The sequence below is a fragment of the Bufo gargarizans genome, chromosome 4 (assembly GCF_014858855.1).
Source record: "Bufo gargarizans isolate SCDJY-AF-19 chromosome 4, ASM1485885v1, whole genome shotgun sequence".
NCBI classification, from domain to species: domain Eukaryota; kingdom Metazoa; phylum Chordata; class Amphibia; order Anura; family Bufonidae; genus Bufo; species Bufo gargarizans.
Window position 1 is genome coordinate 456,366,446 of NC_058083.1, and position 12,676 is coordinate 456,379,121.

The window sequence follows — 12,676 nt, forward strand, 5'->3', positions numbered from 1 at the left end:
GCAGGGGAGTCAAACGGCCGCTGGCTATGTCCAGATGTTGAAGAGAGCATTCCTCATGACTGAGGGCCCTCGTCTGTGTGGTAACGACTGGGTTTTTCAGCAGAACAACACTACAGTACACAATGCCTGCAGGACAAGAGACTTCTTGCAGGAGAATAGCATCACTCTTTTGGCCCATCCTGCGTGTTCCCCTGATCTAAATCCAATTGAGAACCTTTGGGGATGGATGGCAAGGGAAGTTTACAAAAATGGACAACAGTTCCAGACAGTAGATGGCCTTCGTGCGGCCGTCTTCACCATTTGGAGAAATGTTCCCACTCACCTCATGGAATCGCTTGCATCCAGCATTGTTGTTTTCATTAAATTGAATGCTCAAAAAATGTTTTGTCTCACTCCCATTTCTTCTTGTTGCATGTTGAAGCTCTACTTGGAACCTTGTTAGGATCCAGCCATGCTAAATATAATTTTTTGCCATTTTTCAAGTGGACTTAAACTTTTGATCAGGACTGTATCTGAATATAACCCAAATATATAAATGGTGTATCTCACAATGACATATGCAGAAAAGGCTGCCAAATAAACTTTTTTTGCCCAAATGGGTGTTTGTTTAATAACTGAATATGGCAGCAGTATATAACCCTGGAAATTCAAACGTCAAGATGCTGCAAGGCCTGAAATATTGTGTATTTTTCACAAAAAAAGGTGTTTTATAAATAAAATAATCAAACCCCTGTATTTGAATGGTGTATCTCACACGCCCTGATCCACACTAGGCCGCAATTGAATTTGTTGGCCCAAAATGGCTGTATTTCAAATACCTGAATAGAACCCCTGTATTTAAAGGGTGTATCTCACACGCCCTGATCCACACTAGGACGCTATCAAAGAATTGTGCCCAAAATGACTTTATTTCAAATAACTGAATAGACAGTATGAATAGACAGTATGTAAAGGCGGTATTTCACAATGACATCTGCAGCAAAGGCTGCCAACAATTTTTTTTTTTTTGCCCAAACGGGTGTTTGCGTAATAACTGAATTTGACAGCAGTATATAACCCTGGAATTTCACACGTGCTGATACTGCAAGGCCAGAAGAATAGTGGAATCTGGCAAAAAAAATTGTTTTTAAAAATCAAGAAAATTATGTCTGTATTTCTAGCTTAAATTGCACACTGACTAATCCAGATGTTGTAGATTGCCAAAAAAGGTTTTTTTTGGTAACATAATATGAAAGCTGTATATATTAAACTTGAATTTAACACTTGCAGATCTGGAAAATAGTGTTTTTTGGCAAAAAGGTGTGTTTTTAAAAACCCAGAAAATGATGGCTGTATTTCTAGCTCAAATTGCACACTGACTAAGCCTGCAAATGCACCAAAAAATTGTGATTTTCAATGTCCCAAAAGCTCAGATGCATTGCTAGTGCACTGAGCTTGCATAAAATGGCCGCCGCCGCCCACCTAACTGACTTATAAATTATTATTTTTTTGGTCACTGGGCTCAGGGCAGGATAAAAAAAATTGTGCCCTGCACGCACAAAGCACAATGTATGTAGATCGCTGAGTTAGATTCAGGTTTTGAGCAAAGATTCTCTCCTATTCTCTTCCTGAAATCACCAGCAGCATCATCTCCCTACACTAGTAACAGCAGAGTGACGTGCAGCGCTACGTGACTCCAGCTTATATAGAAGCTGGGTCACATGCTACAATGGCCAATCACAGCCATGCCATGGCTTCTAAGGTCAGAGAGTTAAACGCTTGTTGATTGGCTGCTCTGCAGCCTTTCAAAAAGCACCAAGAAAGCACCGAACACCGAACCCGAACCCAAACTTTTACTGAAATGTTCGGGTCCAGGGTCCAAAAATCCTAAAGTTCGATACGAACCCGAACTTTACAGTTCCGGTTGGCTCAACCCTAATTGGGACTGAACAGCTGTGTAGACATAAGAAAACCACTAATCAGTGAGGCAAACCAGAAAAAAAGGCTTCAATTTGCAGGGGAGCATAAAGATTGGACTCTGGAGCAATGGAAGAAGTTCATGTGGTCTGATGAGCCCAGATTTACCCTGTTCCAGAGTGATTGGTGCATCAAGGTAGGAAGAGAGGCAGATGAAGTGCCTACTGTACAAGCCTGTGGGGGCAGTTCTATGATCTGGGGTTGCTAAAGTTGGTCAGGTCTAGGTTCAGCAACAGTATGTGCTCCAAGAATGAGGTCAGCTGACTTCCTGAACATACTGAATGACCAGGTTATTCCATCAATGGATTTGTTCTTCCCTGATGGCACGGGCATATTCCAAGATGACAATGCCAGGATTAATCGGGCTCAAATTGTGAAAGAGTTCAGGGAGCATGAGACATCATCTTCACACATGGATTGGCCACCACAGAGTCCAGACCTTAACCCCATTGAGAATCTTTGGGATGTGCTGGAGAAGGCTTTGTGCAGCAGTCAGACTTTACCATCTTCAATGCAAGATCATGGTGAAAAATTAATGCAACACTGGATGGATATAAATCTTATGACATTGCATAAGCTTATGCGTGCCGTAATTAAAGCTAAAGGCGGTCCAACTAAATATTAGAATGTGTGACCTTTTTTTTGGGTGGCGACTTTTTTGGGGGGCAGGCAGTGTATAATATATCTCAATTATTTAAGATGTTACTATTTAATATAATATATTTGGAAAATAGTAGGAGGCAGTAGAAATCCTCAAATATTCTAAGGTCAGTGTCTTTCTAGCCCATTTCAATCATTTATTTAATTCACCAGAGTAATATGATGGACTATTTTACCATTAGTCCAATACAAATAACTGCATTTGATCAAATTATGACTTTTCAGCTCTGCTACATTGACAGACTCTTCCGTGTTATATCTAGGAATGAATCCATGCAGATGAGACTACATTAAGGTGATGACTATGCAGCAGAGTTCGGATACATTATAAGAATTTAGATCGCAAGGATGTGGAGTTATATAATATTATATGATTTATAGTTGATTCCTTTTGACTGCCTCTTGTGCCATGGAAAAACCAAGTCAGGGCTGCAGGGGTGGTGATGTTGAATTATAATTTTTTTTTTAAGGAAATTCAGAGGTCAGTTGACTTGGGAGTTGGGAGGCAATTACCTAGATGTCTTTCATGTTTTTACAGATGTGATGTGACTCAAACTCTGACACTAATAACTGCTATGCAAGATTGGAATAGCTGAATGTATTCTGACCATTTAGAAGAATTATGACTCTTATGAAGAATTTAGAGTCTGCCCAACTTTCAAAAAGTACCTTGCAAGGCGAGCTGTCCATGATTATTAAAAAGTCAGCATTTTCTCCCATTAATAGCGCCTCTACTGTTCATAGGCTGTGTCTGGTATTGCAACCATGTACAAAGTAGTGTTTTTTTAGGTAGCATCTATCATAGAAAATATACATTTTACCTAGCCTTGTATTATCTCTAGCCCAGTTGGTGGAGGTTGATTCCTTTTGTGAAGAATACATTTACACCTGGCTGCTATTGGTATAGAAAATGTAAAGCTGTTGGGGAATACTCTCATACTGACTGTAAAGTTAAATCCAAAAAATACCCCAGACAGGAAATTAGTGGGGAAATGATAACGTTTAAAACCAGTGTAGAAAAAGAACTAAGAATATTAAAAGGTCTCACTCAGAATTTGAACTTGACGAAAAAGGAACGAGATGCGATCCAAGAATTACAAAACACTAGGGAGATCACCATTAGACCTGCTGACAAAGGAGGAGCAGTGGTTATTTTAGATACGGAAGCTTATAGAAGAGAATGTCTAAGACAGTTAGAAGATGGGACTACTTACCAGAAATTGAAGGGAGATCCGACTGATAAATACTACAAAGAGCTAAAGAATTTGTGTGATAAAGGACTTAAGGCGGGATTCCTTCAGGACCATGAGGCTAGATACATTATGGATACACAAAAGAGGATCCCCGTTTTCTATTGTCTCCCTAAAATCCATAAAGATTTGAAATGTCCACCAGGGAGACCAATAGTATCGGGAATTGACTCTATTTCGTCGAATCTGTCGCGGTATATTGATCGCTGGCTTCAACCTCTAGTTAAGAACACAGCCTCCTACATTAAAGATACGACAGATATTGTCAAATTATTGGAATCCTTAGAATATAAGGAGGGATGGCTGTTTGGCACACTTGATGTCAGCTCTCTCTATACCGTGATTGAACACAGGATGGGAATTGATGCATTGCTGAAACAATTTCAGAAAGCTAATACCCTCAAAGATGACCAACTAATGTTCATTTTGGAGGGAGTAAGGTATATTCTTTCACACAATTTTTTTGCTTTTGAGCAGGACTTTTTTCTTCAGCTCACAGGTACCGCCATGGGCACCAGATTCGCCCCCAGCTATGCCAATCTCTTCCTAGCCCAGTGGGAGAGTGAGACCATCAGGCATAGGCTGGGGGGGAATCTGGTCCTATGGCGCAGGTACATTGATGACGTGCTATTCATTTGGGAAGGCACGAGGGAAACCCTTGAGAAATTTTTGATAGAGATCAATGAAAATGATAGGAATTTAGTGTTCACTCCAAAGATCAGCCATGAAGAGATTGAGTTCCTGGATATCAAGGTGGCGATAAAAGGAAATATGATCAAATGTTGTACTTTCGTGAAAGAGGTAGCTAGGAACAGCTATATTCGCTTTTCCAGCTGCCACTTGCCAAGATGGCTACTTAACATACCAGTTAGCCAATTTAGACGACTAAAGCGAAATTGTACCGACCAGGAACAATTTGAGGAAGAAGCCACCATTTTGAGTCAACAGTTTCTAAAGAGGGAATATCCCAATCAAACAGTGAATACAGCTTTAGAGAAAGTCAGGAATATGCACAGACAAGATTTTTTTGTCCCAAAAGTTAAGACCCCTACAGATGAGACTTTGAGAATGATCCTGCCTTATAATTCCCAATACCGGCAGGTAGAAAAAATAATTAGAAAATATTGGCATTTCCTTCTGGACGATAAGATCATAGGTTCATCTCTTACTAGAGACCCGAGGATCACATATACTAAAGCGGTCACATTAGCATCCAAGATAGCACCTACATTGAAAAAGATGAATAAAGGTCCTAATGAAGGACAAAGTTGGTTGACAAGGGGTGGTTTCCATCGATGTGGACGGTGTGGGAACTGCAAGGTCACCAATTTTGCTAGGAAAACCACAAGTGTCATGTCGACTCAAAATTCTTTCAGGTTAGACATCAAGGAATGTCTGACCTGTGACTCGACTGATATTATTTACCTTCTTCAATGTAGCTGTCAAAAACAGTATATAGGAAGGACTAAGAGGACCTTAAAAAAGAGAGTGGCAGAACATCTGGCAAATATCAAAAAAGGTTATTTGCTACATTCCCTCTCAAAACACTTTAAAGATGTTCATAATTGTGACCCCTCATCCTTAACATTTGTTGCATTAGAACAAGTGAAAAAACCATGGAGAGGTGGCAATCATGTGGCTGCCATGTCCAGACAAGAATCACGCCGTATTTTTGAGTTTGAATCCCTTATTCCCAGGGGTTTGAATGCTGAATGGGAACTATTTGGATTCCTTTGAGGATCGGGGGTGGAGTTGGGTGGAGATGTGGATTCAGGGTTCTGCTTGTGTTACAGCGCCCTGTTCCTGCCTCCCTACCCAGCTCTCCTCCCCTATCTACACACGAGTATATGAAAATATATTTTTATCCCCTCTTCTGGTATAGATATCATGTCTCTTTGAGGGGAGTTTCCCCAGGTCTCCATCTTTGAAAAAATTAACTGTATGATGCTTCATATATGTTGCACGAAGCTTATTTTATTGCGTTTAGGTATTTTAATATCATTTTAAGTTTTAATTGATTTTTTATAAAAAACGCATCAAAAACGCACTGAAGACGCATATGCGTTTTCGGTGCGTTTTATTTGAAAAGGATATGATAGCGTCATTAATAATGCCATTAGGCCAGAATTTTATTATTTTGTTAGTGTTATGTCATTTTATTGGAATGAAATATGATTATGTCAATGTGATGAGTTAGTCCATGGAAATATCCTCTATACAGCTGTGATTTTCTATTGGATATTGCACGTGTCAAATATTGAATTGATTATGTGATGTTACCATCTTGCTATCCTCTGTTCTGATACAGACGATAGGATGTTGCGATATTTGATGTTTATATTATGAAATAAGCAGGATCCAATATGGAATCTGATCAGGTTCCGATACCGTGGTTTGGATGTTACAATCAAAGCAGCTCCACCTGAGCTGGCTTCCTGGGAGGATATAAAAGGCTGCTCAGAGCTCACTGTCTTCACCACTGAGGAAGAGGTGTATACCTCGAAACGCGTTTGGGCAAGTCAAGACAGTGAGCCTTCTCTCTCCCCTGAACACTATAAGTGAACCGTTGAGCGACAGCTTCGGTCGGGGTCATCTATACAGCAAGCTTCTAACACAGAGCCGGTGACGCTACAGGCATACGCTATTCCGATCCAAGTTGGTGAGTCACGTGAGACGTCACGTCAGACTCGTACCACGTGGGACGCCGCGTTTACATCATCCAGCCATTACCTCGAGTCCCCATACCGGTGGTGCGGACATACAGAGGGTAAGATATTCTGGCTGTCTCATCAGAAAAGAGAACTCTTGTGTTTTATGCCTGACCTGATCTGTCCGTAATCGGACGTTATATATGGGACTTTGTGGAAGCTTGATATCCCCAAGTGATATATTTGAAAAAGATTCCTTGATACGATAGTCTGCCCATACCATCTGTGGCGATTTAACACCGGATGTGTGTTGTCCTATGGACTTTCTGGACATTTTAGTATTGATAAGGATCCTGATCTAATTTGCTATATCATTCATTTTATTGTTTTTATATACAGTGAATATATGTGGTAGTATAATAAATTTTATTGTGAACCACTGTCTCCTGTTCCCTTATACGGAGTGCCCCTCATTCTTTTACCATATGCTATTGGTATAGCCAGCATTGAATTTATTTAGGTGCTGGCAACATGTATCAGATAATATATCAATTATGCTTCCCCCCCCCCCCCCTTCCTGAGTCATTTGTGCAGGTAAGGATTAAGTACAGTAATATACTTTATTATAGTTGTACCTCTAATTTCCCCCATGCTGTTTACAGTATACTGTGCACCTGCTTCTTGTCAAGAGTACATTATAAACTCCTGATGATTACTGCTGCATTTGTTATGAACTAAGCCAGACATACCAGAGGACACATTCTTCCCAGAAATGAAAAGGATTCCAGGTCCAAGCTTGATGAGTCCGCCGAAACATACCGCAGTATGATGTTATGATTTCTCATTCTTTGCACGCTCTCAGTCGCCACTCAGAAATAGCTTATGCCGGTATCACCATTATTTGGACTATAATTCTCCACTGGTACATTCCTAGAGATTTTAGACATGAACATGTCATAAAGAATTAAAGTTTGTTACAATGATTATTGTTTATTTGTATAAGTTCAGGTCCCTTGACTATGAAATAGATGATTCTGGAGCTTCGATATATTATGAGACTGAGGAGGGGTAGGTGAGGAGTAGGCAGAAGAGGCATTTGCCTAGGGCGCTACTAAGGGAAGGTGATGCAATTTATGGAATTTAAACAAAAACAGGAACCATGTTCTTCCTTTTTAAATATTCACCAATCAGTGTGTCGCAGTCTTGGAGGAGTGGAGTGGAGGATAGGAATGGTAGTGGCTCTGGCTGCAACAATTATTCAAATAAATCACTTTGGCTGTCCCCACACAGATGCTCACTAGGGGCCGGGCAGTGAAAGGAGGGTGCAGTCTTTCTTCTCTCAGAACACACCCTGATGTTGGGGCTCCTGCATGATGATAGTTGTAGTATCCTTGGTGTTATATGTTTGGTAGTGGTGCAAGGAAGGAGATTAATGTGCTATGCCCGGCCAATGGTGCTGAAGTCAGTAACCAGTGCGAGGGATTACCTCTATCTCCAGGGTCTCAGTCGCAATATTCTCGCTGACAACCGTGTGGAAAGTCCAAACAGTGCATTTATTTTAACACAAGCACACACACAAAACAATAAAAATGAACACCTGCCAGTCTAGGCTGTAGCTAAACATAAACAAAGTATCCCTGACTCACCTATAAGACATAGTTCATACATGGAGCCAGATGCACCTTTCCCATCCAGTCAGTCCACAAGCCTCCTTGCTGTAACAAGCTCAATGTCTCTTGTGGGGGATTGATGCTCAGTAGTCCGCCTGACTATGGCCCTGCAACCCACTTCTCAGGCGTAGTTTTGTCCCCCAACTCCAGGCTATCTCCCAGCCTCGTGGTCTATCAGACAAGCCCGGCTGAAATCACACATCCAGAGCCTCACCCGGCCTCTGTTTGCAACCATGACTGACAGTCTGGGATGGGCTTTTACTCGCCAGTAATGATCCCAGGTGATTACACCTGGGGATCCCTCATGCTAGGGAAAATCTGCCCTGGAATGGGAGGGGTGGATTGGGAGATCCCATTACTAACCTAGCTACCAATCCAAGAAAAATCCAGCCCTAAAATACTAAACAAAATAGTTCCAGCAACTATGCCTTGCTGAAGCCAGCACCACTGTAGAACTTTACTTATCTCACCCAGTTGAGGAACCTGGGTGAGATATACCGCTCTTCCGGGATCCTTTTACACTTTAGCGTTCACATCACCACACCAGGCTTAAAAAACACTTAAGAACAGAATAGGAGTTGTAGTACGTCCAGCGGGATCAAAACACAGTTTCAAACTGTTCAACTCTTCCCTGATAGCAATGTATAAATGTAAGAATGGATAGGGGTTGTAGTACTACTCCCTTCCTCTATCTCTATCTTTTTCTCTGAAGATTCTAAGGCTGGCAATACAGTACTTGCACGCTTGTCTGTAATTTACAGCTGAGGGGTTCACGGTTAAGATACGACTGGCCAGCACCCTGTCAAAATGTGAAGGGTGTTTTAGCACCCTTATGTTCCTGTTACTGCAGTAGTCTTTTCTAGCCTTAAACAGTGAATACCTTACTGACTGACTCCAATGCCCAGTCAGCCATGCAGATTCTGGACCCCCTAGTTCTTTCTTTCAATCTCTTTCTGGAGTATTGTAAAGAAGAGATGGCTTTGTTGATTAAAAGCTCCAAGGAAAGAGAATGTATAGCACCTATCACTTCCTCAGCTAACAAAGACTTAACCGAACTAGGGGTGGACCTAAGTATATCTCCTTAGCTTCCTACAAGGCCAGAGTCAGGATTATTATTGACTGATCCTTACACAGCTATAGTGACACCAAAATAAGTATCTATGAGATAAAATAATGCAGTTCCCATTGCACAGCTTCCAAGTCCAAAATTTGTTGTGGCTGGTATCCAGCTGGAAAGGACATTTGAGATAATAATCACAGACGAGTCAGTTTACTATTGTACTGTTTCCTAGTTGCTAAATTTCAGTTTGTTCAGGCTACAAGGCTCATGTCAGAATTACAAATCCAATTTTTTTTTTTTCCATGTGGTGCTATTTCCTAGCATGTCACTAATGTTACTAAATACTTTTATGTGTACATTCCATGTTATAGTTTTACATAAAGTGTTTGTGGTGTAGTTTAAGCACCTATACTTTACCTATTGCCATATAGTACAATACTGTTCACACCTATCTGTATATGACATTATGTTTAATTTTATCTTTATCTATAAAAATGTTTATAATAATCAAGTTTCAATAAAAAATCATATAAAAATGAAATAGTAATATTAATAGAAAAATTTATAAAAATATTACGCAAATAATATAAGAAAGTTATAGTATTTCCAAAAGAAAATCACATTTCCATTTAATGTTACAAGAGAACTGAAAACAAGTGATAATGTAGGCTATCAACACCACAATGCTTACTACGGGATACTACTGTCTATGCTCCTGAAGAAGGGGATTTTATATACATTCCCCGAAACGCGTTGAGCTTGTTTCTAATAAAGCACCTTATGTTTGGAAGCACCCCGGGTCATCATCCTTGTGGACGTGGTGGTTTTAACATACTACAGGCGATCTCGGCGAGGGAGGAGAGGGTGTCAAGTGTCTTGAGTTTATCTTGTACACCCCCCTCCCTAGTGAAGTAAGTGACAAATTCAATTAAACTGACCTATTATGATTTTTAGCGTATGTTTTAGGGTTAGAATTCTAATTATTGTGTATACCTCCTATGTGTATAATTTTTATGAGCGAAAAGATAAGATAATTGCTCTTTTTTACACCAATTTTGCCGTTTGATTCTATTCACTTGGAAAACATACTGTGGCGCCCCATACACTTGTTGTTTTTAATGTTCAGACATACGGTCCACCATTCCTGGTGAGTCCGTGCCACTCTTTTGGTTCTGTGGGTTGCAGCACAACATCTTCCTGATCTCTTTTAGGTGTTCCATTGGCGCCCCTCCTTATCCTCTATCACCACTTGTATTTCTATTCCACCACTATTCCCTTCCTAGGTTTTTTTATTTATTTTTTTCATTCCTCTCCTTTTGTGTCTCACTCCGTTTTTTGCTCTCTGGTCTTACTCCGAGATAAGCTTGTGAATCTATGAGAACAGATGTCACACTGATAGATTTCTTTTTCCAAAATGTTCCTATAAATTGTCCGGCAAATATAGTAATTCATTTCTTAAAGCTTTTAATTAAATCCACTCTTGTAAGCAAAGTTTGTTCTCTGTACGCGTAGCTCTCACGTAGATGAATAAAAGTAATTTACTTAATGCCAGAGAAAGAGAATGGATTAGAGAGCTTTTGTGGCTATGATTTGTTGCCAGACATAATTTACTTATTATATGCCACAATTTTATCACTTGGTAGAACATTTTCATTACAGGAAAGTATAGACTGATTAGTGTGAGTACAAATGTTACAAATCAGCAGAGCGCACAGGAAAACAGAAGTTCAAGGATTTCTGATGAGCTAAAAAGGGAAAGCTGGAGATATCTGCTACTGATAGGATTACAAGTTTCACTTGAAGTGACCTTCCAGTTAAAAAAAATATATATATTACATTAACTGGAGAACAAGCAGAACACTTACATGGTGACCTCCTTTTCATCTTTTCAACTTCAGATCCACTGATTCCCAGACTCCTCTTCTCCCATGCAAGATAGTGGCACTACTTCTCAGACTATATGATGCACACTGTGCATTGGTAGCCCAAGATATTGCCTACTTGTCCAGCCCTGCTCTTGGATTAGTCAGCACCAAGGGCGGGGGGCCGCAAGTGCTTTCAGCCAATCCCCTCTGCTTTGCCTTATAAAAGCCAGTTCGGCTGAGCATAACCCCATACCCTCTCCTGCGCCACCGCCACGTTATCATGTCATGCCGGCGAGACCCGGTGCTGGAGTTCATGGATCTCACGGGAAGACGTGATGATGCAGCACGGCAGAGGGTATGACGGGATGTGTTCGCAACTGATTGTGCAAGCAGATACGGAGCGGCACAGAACAGAGGTAAGTATTTTTTTAATGTATGCCCACCCCATTCTGGGGGGGCACCCGGCATTATGAACTTTTTAGAATTAAAAAAGCGCTGGCTATATATATAGCAGAGGGGGCAAAATCAAATATATACAGAGTATAAGGGGTAAAATAAAATATATACAGAGTGAGAGGGGGGAATCATTCAACTATATACAGAGCTCAGGTGGCAAAAAGAAATATATACACTGTTGAAGGGGGCAAAATTCAAACCTATAACGGGGGGGGGGCCCAATCCAAAGTTTGCCCTGGGGCAGAAGTATTCTAATTACGCAACTGGTGTCATCTGATGTGCTATAGCACGCGCGCACGCACCTCTCCCTTTCTTATAGGAGTAGGCAGCTGGTTCCTGATTACCATCGACCCGGAGGCGGGACTATTTGTATTAAAGGCAGCTTCACTCATCATGAAGTGCCCAAGCGTGGTTGTTGTACCTCTTGACTCCCGCTGAAGCGTCCCACTGTGTCTGTTTATTGGATTTCCTGGATTCTGACCTCCGCTTCATTTGACTACGCATCTGCCTGCTGTCTGTTTATTGGTTCACCTGGATTATAGACCTCTGCACTGCCTGACTACGCATTTGCCCATCTCCTCCTGTAAGTCTGCCTGGATCCAGACCCTGCACTGCCTATGAGACCGCTTATATCTGCACTGCCTGACTACACATCTGCCCATCTCCTCCTGTAAGTCTGCCTGGATCCAGACCCTGCACTGCCTATGAGACTGCTTATATCTGCACGCTATATTGCTCTGAACTTTGTGTTGCCTGTATCTGTCAAGTGACTTTTGAATACTGTCTGCCAGTAAAGACCATCTGTTCCTTTATTCTGCCTTTGTTGGACTCTGTTCACACTACTGCAGGTAGCTGCATTCAAGGTAACAGGTGCAGACACCAGGGTCCTGACTCTGAGAGTCAGCAGTCAGCAATATTGGACTTATTCCCAGTCCTCTATCAGCTGACACAGAGGATCCACATCCTCTGGTCGTAACAGCACTGCTCTTGTAAAGGCAGAAGAGGAGCCTGGGGACTTCTGTATCAGCAGCTAAAAAGATGAAAAGAAGGAAACCAAGTAAGTGATCTTTTCATACAGTGTCGGACTGGGGTACCTAGGGCCCACCAGTAA